General features: G+C 33.1%; 1 pseudogene; it reads left to right on the forward strand.

Moving 5' to 3' along the window:
- The first annotated feature begins 9,571 nt into the window (after positions 1–9,571).
- LOC149204081 (F-box/kelch-repeat protein At3g24760-like) overlaps positions 9,572–22,395 on the forward strand; it is a 136,374-nt pseudogene continuing 123,550 nt past the window's right edge.

The following is a 22,395-nucleotide window of genomic DNA, read 5'->3' on the forward strand; positions in this document are numbered from 1 at the left end:
AAACAGAGAAACTTAACAATAACTATTATTATTCAACAAAACATAGGCCTTCTTTCTCACTACCTTTTTACAGTGAGAGCAAAGAACTTCTTCCCCCAGGGTGCCAATAGCTTTTCGAGAGAACTTGGCCCCTGGTCCATAATTATGATATTCACCATATAAAAGAGCCATTCTCACTACGATGGGTGACCCTCATATGCACGAAGGGTTGTGGAGGAATTTAGAACCACAATTGAAAGCCCGCCAACATATTGCACAATGAAACCAGTGTAAATGCAGGTTGTATGTGGATAAAATATAAACCACTGTAAACGCAGGTTGTCTTGTATGTGTATGCAGGGGCATACATGATAAAATATTTGAGAGTGAATGGGATACTTTTTCAAGAGCTTTCATGCTCTATATTGAGACTCAATATGCAATGTGGAAGTAATTTGACCGTATTGGAAATGGACTCATATCCCGATAATGCATACAATTTATTTGTGGAAATATTGAATGAGATGATGGGGAGCTTTAAATCATTAAAGGAGCTGGTCATATGCGTTGTGCCTTTGCTTAAAGAAATATTTGTCTTCTCAATTTTTTGTTTGAGGGGCTTCCTAATCTCCAATGTTTGTTAATGGGTGACAACTTTGTCTTGGTAAAAACATAAATTTTGCTTTTCTTTTACATGTGCAACAAACAACATGTTTCAATGTTTAAGAATGATTTCATTTTCTACTTAGTTGTCAAGTATACCATAAAAAAAATTAATACAAAGCATATATTGATGTAGCTTAGGTTGACTATTATGGTTTGATTCATTATTATGTCATGTTTGCAGATTCAGTATATCCAATAGATATGAAACAAAACTAATTAATGACTTTGTTTCATATCTATTCCTTAATGAAAATCTACACTACCTAAATTTAAAAAGTTAACCTACTATAAGATGCAAAAAGACCATAAAATTCTTCCATGGTTTTTTCCATGATGTTCATAATGAATATTTATGTCTTTTACCTCGTAAATGAGTGCAAAGTTGGCTTATTCTAGTTTTGAAATGCAATGCAGGAACTTTCAAAATATCCCATAACTTGATGTCTCAGATCCCCGCTCTCTCATCTCTGTATATACAGGTTTATATAGACACAACTAAATTTCATGATAGGGAAATAAGTGTATTATGTTGCTTTCTTTAGAGCACCCCTACTCTAGAGATGATAGAACATTGTTTAATTGATGACTTGAATTATGACGATCCCCAATATGTAAATTTTTTGGAGGAAGTGATGTATTTGAATAGAGTTTCAAAGCAAGCAAAGATATTGGTATGAGAATATTCTTTTTAAATACACGCTTCAAAATCTTTAAACCGTTGACTAGTAAAAAGGCTTTCGAGCTTCATTTTCTTTTATTTTTTTCTTTACCCAAGGGTATGACCAACAAAGGTTGTATGTGGATACAAGGATGAATTCTACTATGGATACGAGGATGTGGACACCAGTGGAATGACTTGCTTAGTCTTGGGCAACATCGAGTATGGAAGCGGATGGCAGTCTCATGGAGTGGATATGCGACATTTTGCCCCATTTTCATTTTGTTTATCATTTTTTGTTTGCACTAGTTCTAATAGTCAGTTTTAATTATTTATATTTTTGTCGTTTATATCATTAACATTCCACGTTTCCCAGGCAAGGTAACATCTTCATTTACTTTAAATGAGAAACCTGTAGGATTAGGATGTTCCCAATGAGTTTTGAACATTTGTCCAATATTACTTGTCGATTTTGGATTGTCATTGCAGGTTATCACTTTAATTGTTATCCGGTTTGACATTTGATTGCCAATGAAATTCCATTATTTTATAAATTATTTGTATGTTAATATTTAAAAGTATTTAAGAAATATGTCTTCAATAGCCACAGTTCAAACAATGGATTTCACACTACTAGGTTTAAGGTTTGGGTTATGTATTTGGTTAAAATCTCCCAAGATTTATATCATATCCCAAGTGTCAAGTTTGGGTTATTTATTTGGTCAAAATTCCCCAAGATTTATATCATATATCAGCCTTTTGAAATTCATGCATTCATGCGATTCGAATGTAACATATCACGACAAGGATGAGACCTATTAAGCTCACCAACTCTGTTACTATGCTTCATGAATCATAATTCTAATGGACTATGAATTTGGTTCTTTTCCTTGATTAAACAGTATTAAGAAAAATCCTCTCATTCAAACTCAACCCCAAGTTGTACTCAAAATTTTGACATGTGAATAGCATTGGCTCGGCAACAAGTTTGACACCCAAGTCCTTGCAAGCCAGATAAGACTGTCCATTTAAAAAAAGAAATTATCATATCCTTAAATTGTTAGCCCTTGGACTCCTTCATTAAAGAAAAGATCATTCTATGATCTTGATAATTGGTCTATCAAAAATGTGGATGGGGCGAAATATGAGTTAAGGAGTAGAGAAATAAATTTTCCTTGGCATTGCCTAGAATGTTTTTAACTTTTGGGGGCACATCACGTGACACTCCCTCCCCCCGCTCCCTCCCCGGCCTCCTCCACCCGCGCAGGGCCACCCCCGGGCTGCCCCGCCCCGCCCATCACGATACCAACATTTTTTGGTAAAGTTACACTGTAAGAGGCATCCACTAATTCGTGTTCCACAACCCGTGACCATAAAGATGATTCTTCCTGAACAATTTTCCTAGATGATGATAATGACATATATTCCTTATCATCATAAAGTATGGATTTTATTTCTTCACCTGTACTCGACCTTCCCCCTCCCAATTGTATATAAGAATCAATTTCTCTTGCATGCTTCCCTATGATTGCAAAGTTATACTCATACCTAAAATCCTTGTCTTTATCTTGGTTCTTATGCTTCTCTTCTTCTTCTAAGCTAAGCAATTGCAAAAACATTTCCTCCCTACCACCACAAATAGATAATTCATTTCCCTATACTATCTTTCAAGCTCCACAAGAGGAATACTAAATAATTCTCGAGTTGTTTCTCTTTCTCCAATCACCATAGCAACATCTTGATTTGGACCAGATCCATATTTTATGTCTGTAAGATTGGATTCAGAACTATCAAGGTCCTTCAATGGGGCATCTCCACATATTAAATGAAAGGGAGGGACACCTGAATTTCCAAACCAAGGAAAGGTAGCTCTCCATCCATTCACATAAGCATATGAAAGGAGAAACTAGTCTGACCAAACCTGGAGAACTTTCATCACTCTCTCCACAGAAAGATCCACATAGTCATTACGCTAATTATAATAGTTTTTTACGAGTAAAAATTACTAGCCGCCTTGCTAATTCATGACCAATAAGGGGCTTGATCTTAATACATGATCTATTTTCATCATTACTACCCTCAACATGTTCTATTATTTAGAGTGAGATTTTGTGAATTTGTAGGCGTGTTTTTCCACGTTTATGTTTTTATAACCCACACAATTGGAATCCTGCTACATTTGGCCTCCTCTACTTCCCTAGGTTACATGTGTTAAAGAGGATACAAAACACCAATAATATGTTCTTTAGCCATAAGTTCTTCTCATTTTTTTACATGAATTATATGGAAATTTTATTCATGCCAATTATGTGGCAGGAAATAATGTTCCATTATTATTTTTTATCATCTCTCGTTTATGAGTTAGCATGCTTCTATTGCACTAGTTCATTATGACTATGTCATGTAAATATCAAGTTGAGTGGGTTTTACATTTGATTTCCACTGTAGTTAAAAACTGAATATATAAGTTTTCATTTAGGTTGAATGATGGGACAACACACTTTGATTTCCACTAGTGCTCTCTTTTTCATATACTATCACAAGTGCACAAATACAAACTCACTTTTCTTTTTACCTGGATAAGCAAATGATGACAGCTTTGTATTTTGTAGTGACAAGGATAACTATGTATTGGAGCTAGATCTTGAGCCCTTCAATTCATCCTTTCCTTACCCAACATGACCATCTCCTATTGGTAACGAAGTTCAATTTTTGAACCAACATTTGTCTTCAATACTATTTCATGATAAAGAAAGAACACAACCATTGTTGGATTTCCTTCGAGCACACAAATACAAAAGCCATGTCATTTTTCTTTCCTTGGTTAATATATTGCATCATTGTGTTTGATAGTTAATTCATTATTATTCTATGCCAATAAATCTCTATCAAATAGCATAGAAGGATGACCTAGTTGTTTTAGAGATATATAATATGAATTAATTAAAAATTCACAGGGTTATTTTGATTCTCATCTTTCTATTTCACTTCTTTAGAGAAAACTATATATTCAAATACCAACTCAACTCAAACCAAACTAAAATAGAGAATCCTAGTTATGAAGATGTTTCTCTCTCCATACCTTATAATGACATTATTATTTTTAATTATACTTGAATTTCACTGATAATAACTTGGATTTATATATTTCTTTTAGCACAAAATTGAAATCATGGTAAAAATAAGAATATCCATTAAATATGACCTAAAGATGATTCGAAGAATATCACCTTTAGTATGAGCACGTGGCAGAGTAATTTCTGAGGTGTGAAGTTTTATTAGAGGCATTGTTTGTTTATTTGTTTTGGTTAAAAAATGGTTTTCTCTTGCTTTTATGTGACTTTCAATTTATCATATCTAGCATGTTGAGAAATGGGAAAGAATAATGTGTGACATTTATCTTATAGAAATTGATGTTGAATGAAAGGATAAAGAGTTTAACCAAGCTACAATCCGCTTTGGTAAAGGTAGAGGGACATCTTAAAAAGTTACCTAAGAATACACCATATACATAGTTTGAACATAAGTAATATATGGCTTTTTCGTTTGCAGATATGTTATTTTTTCTATCCAAGATATCACAACAAGACAAATATTGATAGTGTAGAAATTGTTAGAGGAACTCATTGAGGTCAAATTTTCTGTTGTTCTACTTAATTGATACATTCTCATGACAGGAAGGCTTTAAATATGAATTAATATGTTACCAAAACAAATTATATTCAAATTTTATACATATAAAAGATAAAAACAAATGTCAATTCCTTCATTTGATTGTTACTTGACTCTGGTGTGGGAAGGTTACATGAAATGTGATTGGAAAAAGGATGGGGAGACAATATAGAGATCATGTCTTGGATATGATTCATTTTTTGTTGGAGATCCTTCAAGCACTTCAGCCATCGACTTTGGAAACATTTCTAGTAAATATTCCTATGGTTTTTACTATTGTGATTCTTTCACCTCATGGTTATTTTTGGGAAGCAAATGTTTTAGGAATGTGTGATAAGATATTGATGGACAGGTCAACAATTTTTTTATAATTGCAATGTCCATTCCATGATATCCTCTCCTTATTGTTTGATTGTATTTTGAACGTTATTTCGATTTTTCTTTGTATTTTAACTATGAAATTGAAAGTACTTGGTATTATATATGTTTAGACAACAACAAAGATTGAAGATGAAATTAATATTACACAATATTGATTGAAATCCTTTTAACTATTTTGTATTGAAATATTTTCATGATTATTAGAAAAGTTTACTTTCATGTTGTTATTTGATAACCTGTTGTTTATATACTTGACCAATTTCATGCATTAGACAACAAATTGTTGTTGCGAATAAAATGACAAGGATTAGACTTCACACCTTAGATTATATGTTTTAACAAGTTATTTATAGCTTGAGCTTTTTAGTATATAAAGGTTTTCTTTTCTATGGTGACTTTAATTTGTTTATACAGGTAATCTATCCACATAGTGGCTAGTATTGCTCAACTAAAGAAAACTTGTTCGAGTTTCTTGATCTTATGGGGAAGAATGGATTTAACATTGCTGATGTTGAGGTATATGTAATATAAATCTTTTATAGTCTACTTTAATTTATATTCTACTGTTTATCATCTTTCCTGTCTTACACTTTGCATTCTAGTTTCTTTTGTTTTCAGAAAAGGAACTCAATATTGATGGTAAGAAGCAGGATTTGAAGAAAGAGGAGAACACTAACACTAGAGCGACAAATGAAAAGAGAGAGATGAGAATCAGTATAGTGGTGCCCTTAAAGCCAATATCCAGCATAAGACACACACATAGAGACTGATGTTCAAGTCTTCATAGTTGGTGAATTCACCTACAATGACTTGACAACACAATGATAATATTTTATAGTGATGAAACAACATTTCATGTGTAAATTGTAGTCTAGCCAATGTTAATTTCAAAACTTATATTGTAATACTCGACATTTCATATAATATAATTTTTGTGTTTGAAATTATTTATAGTTTCACTTGATATTGTTTAGTATTTTAACTAACATATGTAATTTTGAATTTTCATATTAGATGAACCAATTCACATTGTATGATATTTTTTAATTTAGTCATAAAATCATACTAATTAATATATGTTGATTAATAATGAACACATAAAATCAATCTAAAACTACTAAATTAGTAGTTTATATTGATTAATGATGAACACAAATAAAATGAATATACAACTAAATTAGTCGTTTATAATGATTATTAATGAAAATAAATGAAATGAATATAAACTACTAAATTAGTCGTTTATATAATGAATATGAAACTACCAAAAAAATATGCATGACTACTGCAAATGATTAATTTTTCATTACAAATGATAACTAAATTTTGCATATATATGACTATTAGTAGCTAATCTACAATATCTTATAACACGACCAAAAATTAGTCATATTTCTTTGGTCATTAATTGGTTTCAAACGATGACTAAAATTTGCATATATATGACTATTAGTAGCTAATTTACAGTATCTCGTAACACGACCAACATTTTGGTCATATTTCTTTGGTCATTATTTGGTTTTCTCAAATGATCATATAGTAATATATTTTGTTGAATATTTGGTCATTAATTGTGGAAATTAATGACTAAATCAATAACTAAATTAATGACCAAATTTATGACTAAATATACTCCTAGATGATAAAATTGAGACAATCAATTAATGACTAATCTAAAAACAACTAAAATTTGGTCGTGTTATAAGATATTGTAAATTAGCTACTACTGGTCACCCACTGAAAAATAGTCATTTATATGCAAAGTTTAGTTGTTGTTTTAGTAACTAATTAGCCATTTTGTACTAGTGATTATCCACGAAGAAAAGATTGAAACCTTTCATGCATCCATGTAAGTCCATTTGTTTCTCTTATGGTCCATAAAAAAATGTAATCAACATTTTATACATGCATAAGACCTCCTTTTACTTTACATAATGTTGCAAGAACTGGAATTTAAATATAGTAAACATGACTTTACCTCTCCATGAATTTAATACTAGCAATTGCACCAGATGTTGCAAAGGAATGCCGTAAGGAAATAGCATGTGGAGAAAGAGCATAGATGGAGACATGCGTGATATGTTACAATTTGAGCGAGAGAAATAACACAGTGTTAAAAGTAAAGTGAACTCCTCATCTATGTTACAATTTGAGTGAGAGAAATAACATGGTGTTAAAAGTAAAGTGACCTCCTCCTTATCTATCCTATTGACTTGAGTTGCAATATGTCAATTGACGGAATGCTTAGCAATTTCAACATTGTACTTGCAACTTTAGTTTTGTTTTATACTCCTTTAGGGAATGATTAGCAATTTCAACATTGTACTTGCAACTTTAATTTTGTTTTATACCCTTCTAGGGAACTGACTAGCTTGGTAATTTTGAAATGGATGGTTGGTGAATGTAGGTATGGATCCTTGATTGAATGTGATGGTTCTCTAGTGTTGATGTTTTTTTAAGATGTAATGAAGCTCTAACTTTCACAACCAGAGCCACAAAAGTCATGATATAGACCATAACTCCATTACCAATATGTTTTGACACTCAACTACATAAAGACAGTATAAGTAATCTATCCCACTCAAGGGGATAAACAAGGAAAGGTACACTAGATGACATTGAAGTATAAAAAATAAATACAAACAAAAGATTACTTTGGAAGAAAGAATTGAAATCCTGCAAAATATTTACTTTCATAAACAACCTTAAACCCCAACTAAGAGGTGAAGGCATGTATTGTATGTCATTGATGCAAAATGAAATTGAAAACCGTGTGGGAAAATTTTCAATCGTAAAGGATGTTTATGCTTGCAAACAATAGAAACCCAAACATAAAAGCATGTCTTCCCTTAATTCTCTTTTAATGTAATATGCAAACTTCTCTTGTATCCAATTCAACCCATACGAGATAAAAATAAAATAAAAATAAGACTAAGTTTCAAGACATTTCATATGACATTTGTTCATACAACCTTGTTTTCAATTAATCAATTTAATTAAAATGGTGAAAGGGTATAACTATTAAGAATATTTTAGAACATTTAATGAAGGTTAAATCCTTACCATCCACCTAATAATTATTGATAATCAAATTGAAATTATGGAGACAATATTCCAAAATAAACATGCCTATAGACATAATTAAATAAGAAAATCAATTACTATCAACGATTTTATGCATAAATCAATTAATATTAAAAGTACATAAGTTAAATTAATATTTATAATAAATCTACAATTTTTTTTTTTTTTTTTTAATTTTGTAATAAAGTGCATGAACCTCATTTATGAAAATCAACACATACTTTTAGGAGGAGATGTCATGGTAGTAAGGATTTATTGTGAGGAAGATCCAAACGGAAGAGAAAGTAGATGCCTATGTATCTTAAATTAATTAAATATTAATTGTGTTTATATTATTATTTTATTTCATAGATTTGTTTTCAATTAATTTTTTTTATTTTTGTAGATGTGGATTTGGACATGGACATAAGAGAATTTACTTATATTAAGATAAGCATCTAATCTACATACCCATCTTTATAACAAAAATAACTAACATAAATAATGACTTTTATTATACACCTACATACATATCTAACCAATGCACATATGTATCCTTCGTAGTTCAAACCCATATTGTATATAAAAGACACACTTAATGACTCGTGTAATTGGAAAATACACCTAATTAACATGAATAATGCATGTAATCTATGCAACTACTCAATCATATAACCATGTACATGGCCTAAATTTTTAACCTATGCATTCATGACCGATGTAAATAAAAGACATGGTACATAGTTTTAAACTTGGTGCTTTTTTTTGAAGCAAAGTCTAATGTTATACTTTCCATTGATAATGTCACTATACATAGTTTTAAACTTGGTGTTAATTTTTGAAGCAAAATAAAATGTTATACTTTCCATTGATAACCTCACTATTAGTAATAACCCATGAAATAATGCTGATCTTTTATCAAATACAAGTTACAAATATAAATGTGAGAAAAAGGGTTAGATATGTAACTCAACCACCCACTTAATAATTACTAATAATTAAATTTAAAATTTAAAAAACCTATTCTAAAATAATCATGCCTATGGGTGTAATTATTATCATTATTATTCCCCGGATGCGGGTGTCATCAAGCCAGGATATGGGGAGCCATATGCCCAGCATGTGCCGCCACGTGATGGACAAAGGACTTTAATGCCCCTCGCCGCCGAGACGTTAAGACGGGAGAAGCATAGTGGAATCCTTAATGAGGACGTTGGGAACGATGGCGAGCCTGCAGAGAGCATTCAATGCGGGCAAAATCCAAGGGAATGTCAGCTGGATTAAGAGGGATGGAATGTTGCTGTTCTGGGCTTAGAGCGCCGAGCAAGCAACTCAGATCTCTAAGGCAAAGTGTTGCGCCATTGATGCTGAGAGCGAAGACATTCATTCGGACGAGGTTTTCTCCCTGCTTGTTTATCCTGGGCTTTGTTTATGTACAGTTGAGCTCGGCCTCGAGTCAATTTGGGGACAACACTCAATTGGGAGGGAACGCAGTAACAACAGGCCCTCAAGCACTGCTCTGGAACAAGCTGAGGGCGTCGTTGAAACCATGGTGCGACTGCGTGAAAGAATGCCGTGTAGAAGAGGTCATGGGCGTGGTGATTCTTCACGTCCCCCTGTAGCGGATGTCCACCATCACTGCTACTGCTGCTATTGCTACAGAAGGGCGGGAGCCACACCAATTCCAGCCAGTCAGTTTTTGGAGGCCGGCAGCTCCAATGATGGAGCGCCCATGCTTCCAGTGTTCGGCTCAGTCATTTTTACCCTGGGCAGCTCGTGGGATAATGCTGGCATTAATGCACACATCTCAGTTCTTTTTACAAAGGTTCCTGAGGAGAATGAAGAAGGAACGCAACCGGACTCCACTGAGGTACTTCCATAGGGAAATAGGGAGAAACACCCAGTGGTGCAGCCATCAAATGCAGAGGGTAATTCAGAGACGGAGCTTCAGCAAGCCCCTACCCGACCTCAAGAGCAAGAGCTGTCGGCCCCCGCGCAGGATCCTATGGCAATGTGGGCAGGCATCCCAGAAGGCCAAGGCTGGTGCAGAATTATTGAGGAAAAACCTGAAGATTAATTCCCAGAGGCACTCTCTAGCATACATTTCTCTCTCTCAGGTCTGGTATAGGTTCGGGGTCTCGGCTGGTATCTGGATTATGCTAAATATCTATGTTTGTATCCTTTCAGTTCTTGTTCATGTTCACGTTTACTATAGTATGGGATGTAGGCCGGCAAAGTCTGTTATGCATCTTTTTGTTGGATGCCCCTGCGCGGGCCGTTTTATTACTACCTGGGAACATCTCTGTGTCATGTGTTTTGGTATAAACTGGAAGTGCTACCCCTGCGAGGGCGAATTCTGAGTCAAGTACAACTACCCAAGGTGCCACAGTCGGCCCTGGGTAGCCTGTCTTTTTGAATGTAATGTTTACCTGTATATAATATAGTAGATTAGCTAGCTTTGCCGAGAAAAAAATAAAATTATTATCATTATTATTATAAAAAATTAATATATAGTACATAACAAAAAAAAACTTAACAAGATTTTTAATTATGGAAATATTTAAATAAGTTGTCATGACATTATTATTATAAAAACTTAATATATAGTACATCTAAAAAACTTAACAAAAATTTAACAAGATTTTTAATTATGGAAATTTTTAAATAAGTCATCATGACACTCTGAATCAATACATGACTTATCCATACTACACTCCAAAAAACCATAACATTTTTCAATGAAACTGAAATACTAAATATAAAATATCAAATCATAAAATAGTTAATATATATAATTTAATTTTTATCAAGTTTAAATATGATGAAAAAAATATGATATCTCAATTTTTTTTAACTATTAATTTATCTTTAAAAATTATGATATTTATGTACAATTCATTATATGATAATAAAAATATTTAAAAAAAAAAGAAAGTATAACATGAACTCATAAATTGATGTTTTGACATTTTCAATATTTATGTTAATAAGTCATTTTAAAATATAATACCGTAAATAAAAATTGCTTTATGTTTGAAGTTTTTTCAAGAGTACATATAATGGAGATGTTATAATGTATGTAAATAACTACAAACAAATTGGTTTAAATAAATTCCTTTGTAAAAATTTTCAGGTGGCCAATACCCACACCGAAAAGTGTAAAATGATTTGAAATATAAACTCAAGCATAGATTTTATGTAAACAGGAACATAAACTAATAGAAGTGGAGGTACGAGGAAATGCAAGAACAGGTCGTCACCTTCAACAGTAAGTTAGGGAAATCAAATAAGTTTCAAAATGGATTTTCCATAAGGGAAAATTGTCAATCTAAATGATTTATTGTTAACCTTCCGGTCTCTAATTTCTCTGCTTCACCTTCATTTTTAAACCCGATATAATACTTGAACCCAATTTACATTTGAAAGTGAAATTCTCTTTCTGATTTTGGTATAACAATGTCGGTAATTCGTTTCGCTAAAATAATAATCATATAAACAGATGCAACAACCCAATTATATACATAAATGATTTACTCTCCTCTTACAGAAATAAAAAATATAAATATCTAATAAAGTTTTTTTGTCAATAAATTTCACAAATGAAAAATTCAATGAATGCTTTTATGAATGTTTTTGTAAATGCTTTCTTGACATTAAAATATATGTATTGATGGAGTTTAGAAAATGCGCAACAAGTTTACGAAGGAATGCATAAAACACATGAACGACATTCTTTCACCATTGTATTTTTTATTAAATTTAATAAAATTGTTGGGCGGACAGGATATATGCCTAAAACACATGAACGACATGCTTTCACCATTGTATTTTTTATTAAATTTAATAAAATTCTTGGGCCGACAGGGTATTCCGTAAGTCGATGGCATAGTCTAACAATAAGGGTATATTTTGAAATCAAACAAGATATTTGTGTGCCCATGATTTCTGGCTAAAATAGTTTACAATGCTAGTAAGGAGAGAGAATATGAAAGTTGTCGAAAATGAAAAAGGAGGGGGTTGCTACTACCCAATGAACTTTCTAGATAAGGAGGTAGCTTCTTCTAGCATTGTGAAGAGATGGCAGATGGAATTCAAACATTTACCATGCTAAACTAAATTCATAAATAGCCATAACCATAGGTTGCGAAGTAATTTAACCAATTAAAATAGCCATTTTACCAAAATTGTGTAATTTATCCAATCTTAAAAACAATTAAGGGGAGACAAACAGAAAAACTTGACAATAACTATTATTATTCAACAAAACATAGGCCTTCTTTCTCACTACCTTTGTACAGTGAGAGCAAAGAACTTCTTCCCCCAGGGTGCCAATAGCTTTTTGAGAGAACTTGGCCCCTAGTCCATAATTCTAATATTCACCATATAAAAGAGCCATTCTCATTGCAATGAGTGACACTCATATGCACGAAGGGTTGTGGAAGAATTTAGAACCACAATTGGAAGCCCGCCAACGTATTGAGAGCAAAGGATCTGTTGCAGGGCATCACCCCTGGGGTTCGATGAGTTTGCCAAAATAAGAATTCAATAATATTGTTCTTGGATACATCTTCCACAATCTGCCCAGATACACTCCATGAACATCCGGATTGGAATTGAAATCCCTCATATATTCTTTGGTTCCATCCACTCTGCAATGTTGGAAGGCCAACCATGTTCACTAAGCAGGGTCCATCCCATCGTGCGTTGTTATGGGATTCGTCTCACTAGAATTTGATTTAAGCTAATGGGGGCGCACTAGAATTTGATTTAAGCTAACAACAGCGCACCAGAATGGAACAGTTGTCGAATACAACAGCCGCCTATAATGAACTTTTGTGGATGAGGGTCATCGGATTCATGTCCTACTAACCAAGGTCGGATCCGTTGCCACCTGGTGAAAGCGGTTTGCAATTCAAATCAACCGCCTATCAGAATCTAATCATCTAACATGAAATTGAACGGCGCAAACAAAGGACACGAGGGTAGTAAAGGAGTTGTTTTCACATAAGAACGCCTTACGGCGTAATTACATATTAATACACAATTTTTTCATTGTTAGAGTCCTTATAGAGTTATCACTACATGATTTGTATTGATTTTGAACTAAACAAGAAGAAAAAACACGTGAATTGATTAATAAGCGAATAAGTGTCTAAATTGAGAAAAAAAACTTCAATATTGTTTCTAAATTTTTTATTTTTTTTTGGTTATATTCTTCTTATTTTCTTATTTGAAAATGATTGTGACCTTGAATCCTTATTATCATAGATATTGTACACAATTGGCACGGGGGCTTCACTAGGGGAGCAATATCATACCACGTGGGTTCATATTGGCAGATATATATTGATGAAAAAATGATATAATATATTGGGGGATATATAGGGGTGAAGGATTTTTATATTGGCAAGTATAACAAATAGAGATCAAAGTTAATGAAAAAATATAAAGGGGTATAAAAAATGTTAATGAAAAAATGGATACCTATAATATCTAGAGAAAGGAGTCTTTTAAATTGGGAAGATGTATTGGGTTTGTATTGGTAGGGTGTTAAATAATGTGTTTTTTAGAGGTATTTTCCAATATGTAGTCAAATTAAGGCTATTGTTTAATATCCTATGAATGTGTGTGATATGTTAAATGTTCATTGAGTGAAACCTCTGTGACAATTGAAAATACTTAATTTTAAGTGCAAAATTGTTTCCACTAAAAAAAAACGTGTAAAAACGTTTGTGAATCTTACCAATTATATAAAATGCCAACAAGACGAATAAAAAACAATATAATTAGCAAAATAAAGGAAAAAACACACAACAATAACATAAATGATATAAGACGACTTTAAGTGGAAAATGTATACTATGAACTACTGTAATTCATGTGGATGTGCCCTAAAGGATAATTTGAGATGAATATGCCAGTTATGTCAAAATAAAATTTCAGATAGTTTTTAAACTCTATCGGTGCTCTTATCGGGATGAATCACATTGATGAGTTTAAATCATAACAACACTAGGGCATTCAAATAATACCCACACCAGTTTCTAGCATTTCGATTTTTTTTTTATCATATCGGTGCTCTTGTAAAAAACCGCACCGATGCATTTAAATAAAAACAACATCGGTTTGCACTTATTTCTAGGATTTAAAAAATAAAAACGAATTCTACCATGTCGGTGATCTTATAAAAACTACAACACCAGTGAATTTAAATACAAATTGCATCAGTGCATTAAAATATCAACCACATCGTTCACTTAGGGTAGCTCAATTGGCAATTATCATGGAAACAAAGTCTCACCAAACCGGAAGTCTTGGGTTCAAATCTTGTTCTATCCCCCGATCGGGGTGAGAAGGTGGACATGATGAAGATGTAGTCCTACCAAACTTACAAAAAAAAATATTAACCACACCATTTCAGGATTTCGAAAAAAAAATAAAAAAATCTATCATGTCGGTGCATTGATAAAATTTGGCACCCCGACAAGCTTGGTGCGCTTTACTTGTAAATGTAGTGGTTCTCTTGACTATCGAATGCAACGATGTTCAGATTAAGCGAAAACAAAAATGCCCATTTTTTTAACTTGAAAAATGAGCGACAATTGATTTTTTGAAATCCAATTTCATAATAAATTTTAAATAGTAAAAAAGTATTCACTATTTCATTATTTTTCCCAAAATTTGAAGGAAGTGATTTACGAGAGTGACATACTAGGAGCATTGTGCAATAGCAGAATACTTTGGAGCAGAAAAACTATTTAGAGGATTAGAAGCTAAAAGGTATGGTGATTCACTTAAAACTCTGCATAGTAAAGATTTTAAATTTTAGTCTTGATTTTACTAATAAAAAAAATACAATTTCTATTAGAGTTTAACTAAAAGAGAGATCATTTGCAAGGGAAACATAATGGGAGCACTATGGAGCAGCAAAATATTTTGGAACCACAGAAAGATCAGAATTTGAAAGGTATGATGATTCACTCAAAACCCTGCATAACAAAAATTTTAAATTTTACTATCAATTTTTTTTACAATTTCTGTTAGATTTATTCAAAATTTAGAATTCTTTTTATACCCTGTATAATAAAACATTTACTACTAATTTTACTAGTAATTTTTTTTACGATCTTTGATCTTTGTTCCTATTTAGATTTAATTAAAATTTAGAAAAACAAAAAACAAAAAAAAATCAATACCTAAAACCCTTGCTTCTTCTTGTTTATGTGACTACAAAATTTCACCTTAAGGTTTGACTCCCTCTACCACTTCACAATTAGAGTTTTTCATTTTAGGAAATTTAGATTTAATGGATTTTTGTACTTACTATATATAGGGTGTTTGACATGTAAAATAGGGGGACCACTTATTGAATTAGATCCAAACCTTGTTGGCACTGTCCATTTTCTTTAAAAACAGCGTATGTTTTGTGGTGCGCCCTGTGTAATATAACACACCGGTGTGACCTGTGTAATACATCGCACCGGTATAATATAACCATGTTGGCTCTGTCCAATCTATTTATCAATGCTCCTGGTGTAATATAACTCACCGACATGCCTCTACCAAATAACATTGTTAAGTCATTGTGATGATTTTATCGTTACAAATCATTTTGTCATAGTTTAAACTTATTTTAAAAAATTATTTTTCATTGTTGGTGCCGAACAAATATACGTCTAGTGCATTTAGTAGATTAAATGCATTGAGACATTTATTCAAATAAGCACACCGGTTACCAGAGCTCTTTTTGGCTGAAAATTATTTGATTTATCTATAAAATATATTTAGTAGCTTATGTATTGGTATAGGTTGTATATTGATAAAAAATGTTTGAGAAGTTGTCGAGTAAGAGAAATATTGATCGACACAATGATAACACATCCAAAAAAGCATAGAAGGAAAGTTATTTCTAAATTCTTTACAAAATTAATATGTTTGAATCATATGTAAGTTTAACTAATATGTATTGGTTAGTGTGTGTCTTGCAAAGCCAAAAAATGAAGAAGGCCGATAAGATTATTTCTAATCTAAGTGCAGAAGGGTGTAAAATCCTGATAGAAAAATTGGAGAACAATGAATCACGTGAATGAAAAAATACTATTCAATATGAGGTTTTTTTTTGTTTTTTAAATAATATACTTAAGAATATTATACAATATGTTTCAAACAATTTATTAATTCATTTATGTTTAATTTTCTATAGGGAGCAACAATGAAGGAAAAGATCAATGTCGTTCTAAGAAAAGAAAAATTATAAAACATGTAAATGACGATGAATTGGTCCTTGGCTCATATGGAGTGGTGCTGGAGGTTAATGAAAGGGGGGATTTGTTTTACAAAACTATGAGGGATATAGTGGAACAAACATATAGACACACTTTCCACTTACAGTACAAAAATCAATCTGATGATTCCAAGAACCAAATTATATCTAAATTACAGGAAGCTTTTTTAGAGTAATGATCAATGAGACCTGTCAGACTTGCAATGAAAAAACACACAACAACAAAAAAGAATCATTCAAAAGGTAATATTCCTAATTAAAATGATTTTCTAGAATTATATGTATATATTACTACAAACCATTCATTTATTAATATCAATTTTGTTATATTTAGTTTTCATATATCAATATAAAAATAGTTTATTACTTTTTTCACGAAGATTATGAAAATCCCAAATGATCAACGAGTTGATATGCAAAACATGCTAATAGAAATATCTAAAAAAGTGTACAAGGAGATGGTCAAAGAAATTGACATAATTGCATCATAGGAGGAGCCATCTCAACAACAAAGCACTTCAAATGTATTTAATCATGATTGAATTTGTACATATAAACAAATAATTTAGTGTTAAATATTAATTTTCAAGTATTTTCTTGTAAAAAAACAAAATGGAACTCGTTCAACACATAAAATACAATGACAAGGAAGAAAATGATTGATATCAAAGTTTGTGAGTAATTGTTAATATTTCCTTATAACAACCCAAAGTTTCATTTTTTTTATATTTTAAGTTGTTTTATAATGATAATCATTGAATGCCTTCAAATAGGTGATAACATACAAAGAAGGGCCATCAGAAGAATTGATTGGCATTGCGTTAAATATGGGTTGTAAGTATATGTTAGAATATCAAAAATTAATTGTGGAATTTGTAAGTATGATCTATGTTATTTTACTTCTCTGAGTTTAAAAAAAAAAAAAAAAAAAATCCATTATATTAAATCTATGATTTATAATGGGGTATAAAATTTGCAAGAAATGAAGTATGGAACCACACCAACAAAAGAGTTGTTGCAACAAGGCACGTGACTTGGCTTTGAAACTATGTGTACAATTCATGAGTTACTTCTTTCTATGGTACATTGCTATTCGATTTACATTGATGTATATCATTTATTTCAATTTTCATTATTCTCATCAAAATAGATACACTCATTACACTTTATTGTGATGTTTGCAAATGGAAAAAGATCAAAAAGACTAAAACAATTGATGCAATCAAAAAAACATTCATCCAAATAAACCAAATCATGGAAGTAGTTCAAACACTGATAGTAGTTCCAACAAAAAATGATGATCTGTTTGGATATCAATGCAACCTATTGTATTTTTTGAAATAATTGTGTGTGAAAATCAGACATTTTGTTTAATGTAATGAACATAGTGTTCCAATTGAAAGACAAGGGGTTACCAATAATAATCTCATTTTATATTACAAAGAGCCTCTTATTGATATATAATAAAATACATTTTAATTAATTCTATTGTGTTATCCAATGTCATTGTGAAATGTTACACCACTGATTAAATATATGGATGATTAAATATTATAATGAAGAGATTCGAAATCTAATAATATAATAAATTAATCCAAACATCATATACAAATGCACTAATCAAATTTTAATTTATATGAATATTTTTATAAGATATATGTCAATTTTTCGATGAATAACATATTTAAAGAATCACAATAATTGCACTGTCATAGGTCGATGTTTACAAAAAAAAGAGAAAATCTCATACAAAAAATCGGTGCATCCATAACATAAACACACACCGATGTGTTATGTTATATAAAAGCACCATTACAACATATTTTTTGCATGACCAGTGCCTTTTCGGAAAACGATAGCATCGAGGTGTTTAATTCTTTGAGCATCGGTATTGTTTGCAATTAATGCCCCGTCGCATTGTAATTCTTAAAGCACCAATTGTTTCATAGAACTAATGCCTTGGTGCTACAAAATATTATTTCGAGCCCTGGTGCATTATTAGAATTAACAACACCAATTCTTTTATCTCCGCAGTGCATCGATGTGTTTATAAAAATCATACACATCGACGCTGCGAGTTTAAATAAAAGCATCGAGTCTACAATATTTTTTTGCCTACCACGACATTGTTCCTGGAAAGAACACTCCGGGGCATTTTTTGATGTATATGCACCAGGGCAATGTACATTTCAGGCATTGATGTTATTTGCATGAAACACCTTGATTCTTTTAATTATGTATACAACCCCAATGCCTTTATATATTTAGCGCATTGGTGTTATTATTCCAAGAAGTGTACTGATAAAAAAACATCCGCTAAAACCTTCGACCACCCAAAATTTTTCAGTTGTGATGAAGTTTTGTTATAATCTCCACTAAAACATTCTATTACAAATAGATTGTTTTAGTGGATGTTTTTTGACAAATTTTTCCAATTTTATAACACTAAAAACCTCTATTAAAACCTCCACTTGAAAATATTTTCCTTGTAATGATTAATTTATGAAGATACTTATATTTTATTTAACTTATAATTATTTAATCTTTTAGCATAAGAGAGTTAAGGGTTTTTCTTACAAAGTTGAAATGGAAAAATACAAACTTAAATGGTGGCAATGTGTTGGGTTTTTTCACAAGTTTGAAAGGAAAACTATGAACCTTTGGTTGACTACTTAGAGGATGACATCTCTGAAATCTAGGTTTTCACTTATCCTCCAAGCATTGCATCTTTTATTGGTTGTATCTTGGAAAAACTTTATGGCTATGATGTGGTTTGCTAACCTTAGTCCTTTGTTAGGACCAATCTCATCTTGGGAGTAGACAAAATTCAAGGATTTAAAGACCTCTCTAACATTGGATTTACTCTGAACAATGTGACTCATGTAATTCGACATGAGGGTGGTGGATATAATGTCTCGCAAGAAGGTCATTGACATTTTCCTTGAAGAGCCACAACACTTAAACCAATGATGTGGAAAACAATTTCTAGTTACCAAGTTCTGCTCCCTAGTGCAATTAGCCAACTATCTAGTTAGGGCTTGTAAGATCATGTTTAGATCAAGGTTTTTTACAAGGAGGGGATTGCACTCATAGCTAGGATTCGAGGGCCATAGAGCATTGAAAGGTTGTTAAAAATCATGGGGGAGGTGTTTGTTGGTAACAATATCCCCCAAAGGACAATTTTGGGGCTAAAAGCCCATGTTTTTGTCAAATTTTGTAATAAACTTGTAAAGACTCCACATTTTGTGGTTGCGGAGCGTGAAGGTGTCATAAGTCATAAAGGGTTGTTCGCCCTTAGTTTTGTAAAGTAAAGTCGACTGTAAGAGATCTACCCATGATCCGAAGACCATGGGATTGTATAAAAAGAGCTAAGCTCTAAGTAGTTTGAGGACAATAATAGAGTAATGGAATGAAGAATATAGTCATAGCTCTGAAGTATGAAGTCTAAGTTTCGGGTCATAGTGCAAGTAGAGGTTCTGTAGCTAAGTGCGCAGAGGCCTAGGGTAGAAGTCCGTAGTTGAGTGCGTATACCTCTGCAACTATGTGCGGAGGGCGGGTAGAGTATGTAATTACTTGAAAATATCAATAAAGAGAATTATTATGCAAATTCTGTGTCTTTGTTCCTGTTAATGTATATAAGGATATCTATTTACGTTGTGCTAACTGTGAGAGTCTAATAAGATAAGTAAGATTCTTAAGATAACTTGACAATCTGTGCAATACGCTGCCTTAGCAGCACGAAAGTGTTTAGATCTAAGGTTAGGGCTACGTGAAGGCCAGACTTACCCTTTCACAAAGGTTTCGAAGGGAGGAATAAGGGGTTAGGAAGACAGAGCCTAAGAACTAAGTGACTTTCACGAAGGCAAGAATAGAAGGAATAAAACGACATCACGACCATCTCAGGGTGTAGAAACTTGGTTCCAGCATCCCCCCATACTACTTTGGGTGAGACTTCGGTCCGCGCTTTGCGAGCTGATGCCAAAAGGGCCAATAGTGTAGGGATTTGTTTGGCTAAATAACGTTGAGCCTCGGTCAGGCCCGCACAAGCCAACAAATGGTTCCGTTGCCATGACCAAAATCTGCATAAGAGATGTGTGATGTCGTATCACTGGAATCCGACTAAGAAAAGATTGAAGACTAGTTGAACAGGAAGATTCACAAATTCGCGGTGCAGGAGAACAGAAACTTGTGACTGACAAAGGAATAGTGGCTAGACAAGTACCTATATATAGAGATCCACGAGATCTTCTTCTGTTCCTTTCCGGTTGAGCTATACGAGTGGATCGTGAGCCTAGCAGACAACCAAGGAAGGTGGAAACTTGATGGTCCTATTGTGTGGACCCTGGTGCTAGTACAGATATTGGAAGCATTTGAGGACAAGATCGCTCGCGTTGTCGATCATTGGCTCGATTGCATCATAGGAGGATTTGTGATTGAATTCCCGGTCGACACCTTAGTCAGCTACAGTGAGGCGAGCGACGTTTTTCAAAGGAACGCGAGGTAAGTATGTGAAATATTTGAATACCTAGATTAAAATGTTATTGTGCAAAAAATGGGTTATGCAGCTACCTTGATGTTCGGGGCTACGCAAAGCGAAAAAGCTTACAGGAACAAAGGAAAAAGGGTCTTGAATACAACCCATTGATTTCACCTCCGTGAGGTGACGAAGAAGGGATAGCGCAGGTTTCTCCGTGAAGTGTTATTCAGTTAATAAGACAATAATTCCCGCGACTGCCACCTCCACCCACACCACCTTCAACTTCACCACCATCACCTATGAATTCACTCGCACCACCTCCACCTCCACCGCAATTAAGTATGGCAAATTCAGTGAAGATTCCTTTGTTCAAGGGCTTAGGAAATGAGGACCCGGACCAGTTCTGGTTCATTTTGAAAGTTGTATGGGAAGCTCAGGGCGTTACAGATGATAACATGAAGAAATCAACCCTAGTTAGTTCCCTGCAGGATCGTACGCTAACCTGGTACACCAAGTACTCTAATGATGACTCGAATGATGGAGTGGAAGACATCCAAACCATGCTGAACAAAGAATTCAATAGGCCTAAATTTGAAGCATAGTCTATTGTGGGGTTCAAGGAAATCACGATGCAACCAGCTGAGACACCTTGGCAATTAGATCAGAGGTTGAAGTGTAAGATCCACAAAGATAATATGAATTTAATAGATGGAAGCATCGCGAATGGTTTTTGGCTACGCTCCTGCCACACCTGAGGGTTGCGCTGTCACAACAGAAGATAACGACTCAGGTAGAGGCCTTGGAAATTGGAATGAGACTACATGAAATCTCTATGCAAGATCCAAATTTGGGGGTTCAACAAATCCATGCGCAGTTGAAAAATATTTGCCTTGAGATGCAAAGTTTGAAGCAGAACAGAACACTCTGACCAGAGGTGCACAAAGAGGTATGGTGTCTGAAATGCAAGAGTCAGGGGATGACAAAGACCATTGTCTGGTCTTTGCGAACCATATTGCAGGAGGAGGACCAATGCCTTTGATGCCGGAAGCTAAAGCAAGACCTAGCATATGGCCTGCATTGTGGTGCTATCTGTCAGACAACAGGAAAACATGCCATAAATAACTGTCATTTGCTGCAGAAGTTTGTACAGACACCACAACAACTATTCTGCAACTTTTGTAGGTCGATAGGGCATGATGAGCGTAATTGCAGAAG

The sequence above is a fragment of the Pinus tabuliformis genome, chromosome 1_2 (assembly GCF_031772625.1).
Source record: "Pinus tabuliformis cultivar Carrire ecotype Pingquan chromosome 1_2, CPIR1, whole genome shotgun sequence".
NCBI lineage: Eukaryota > Viridiplantae > Streptophyta > Pinopsida > Pinales > Pinaceae > Pinus > Pinus tabuliformis.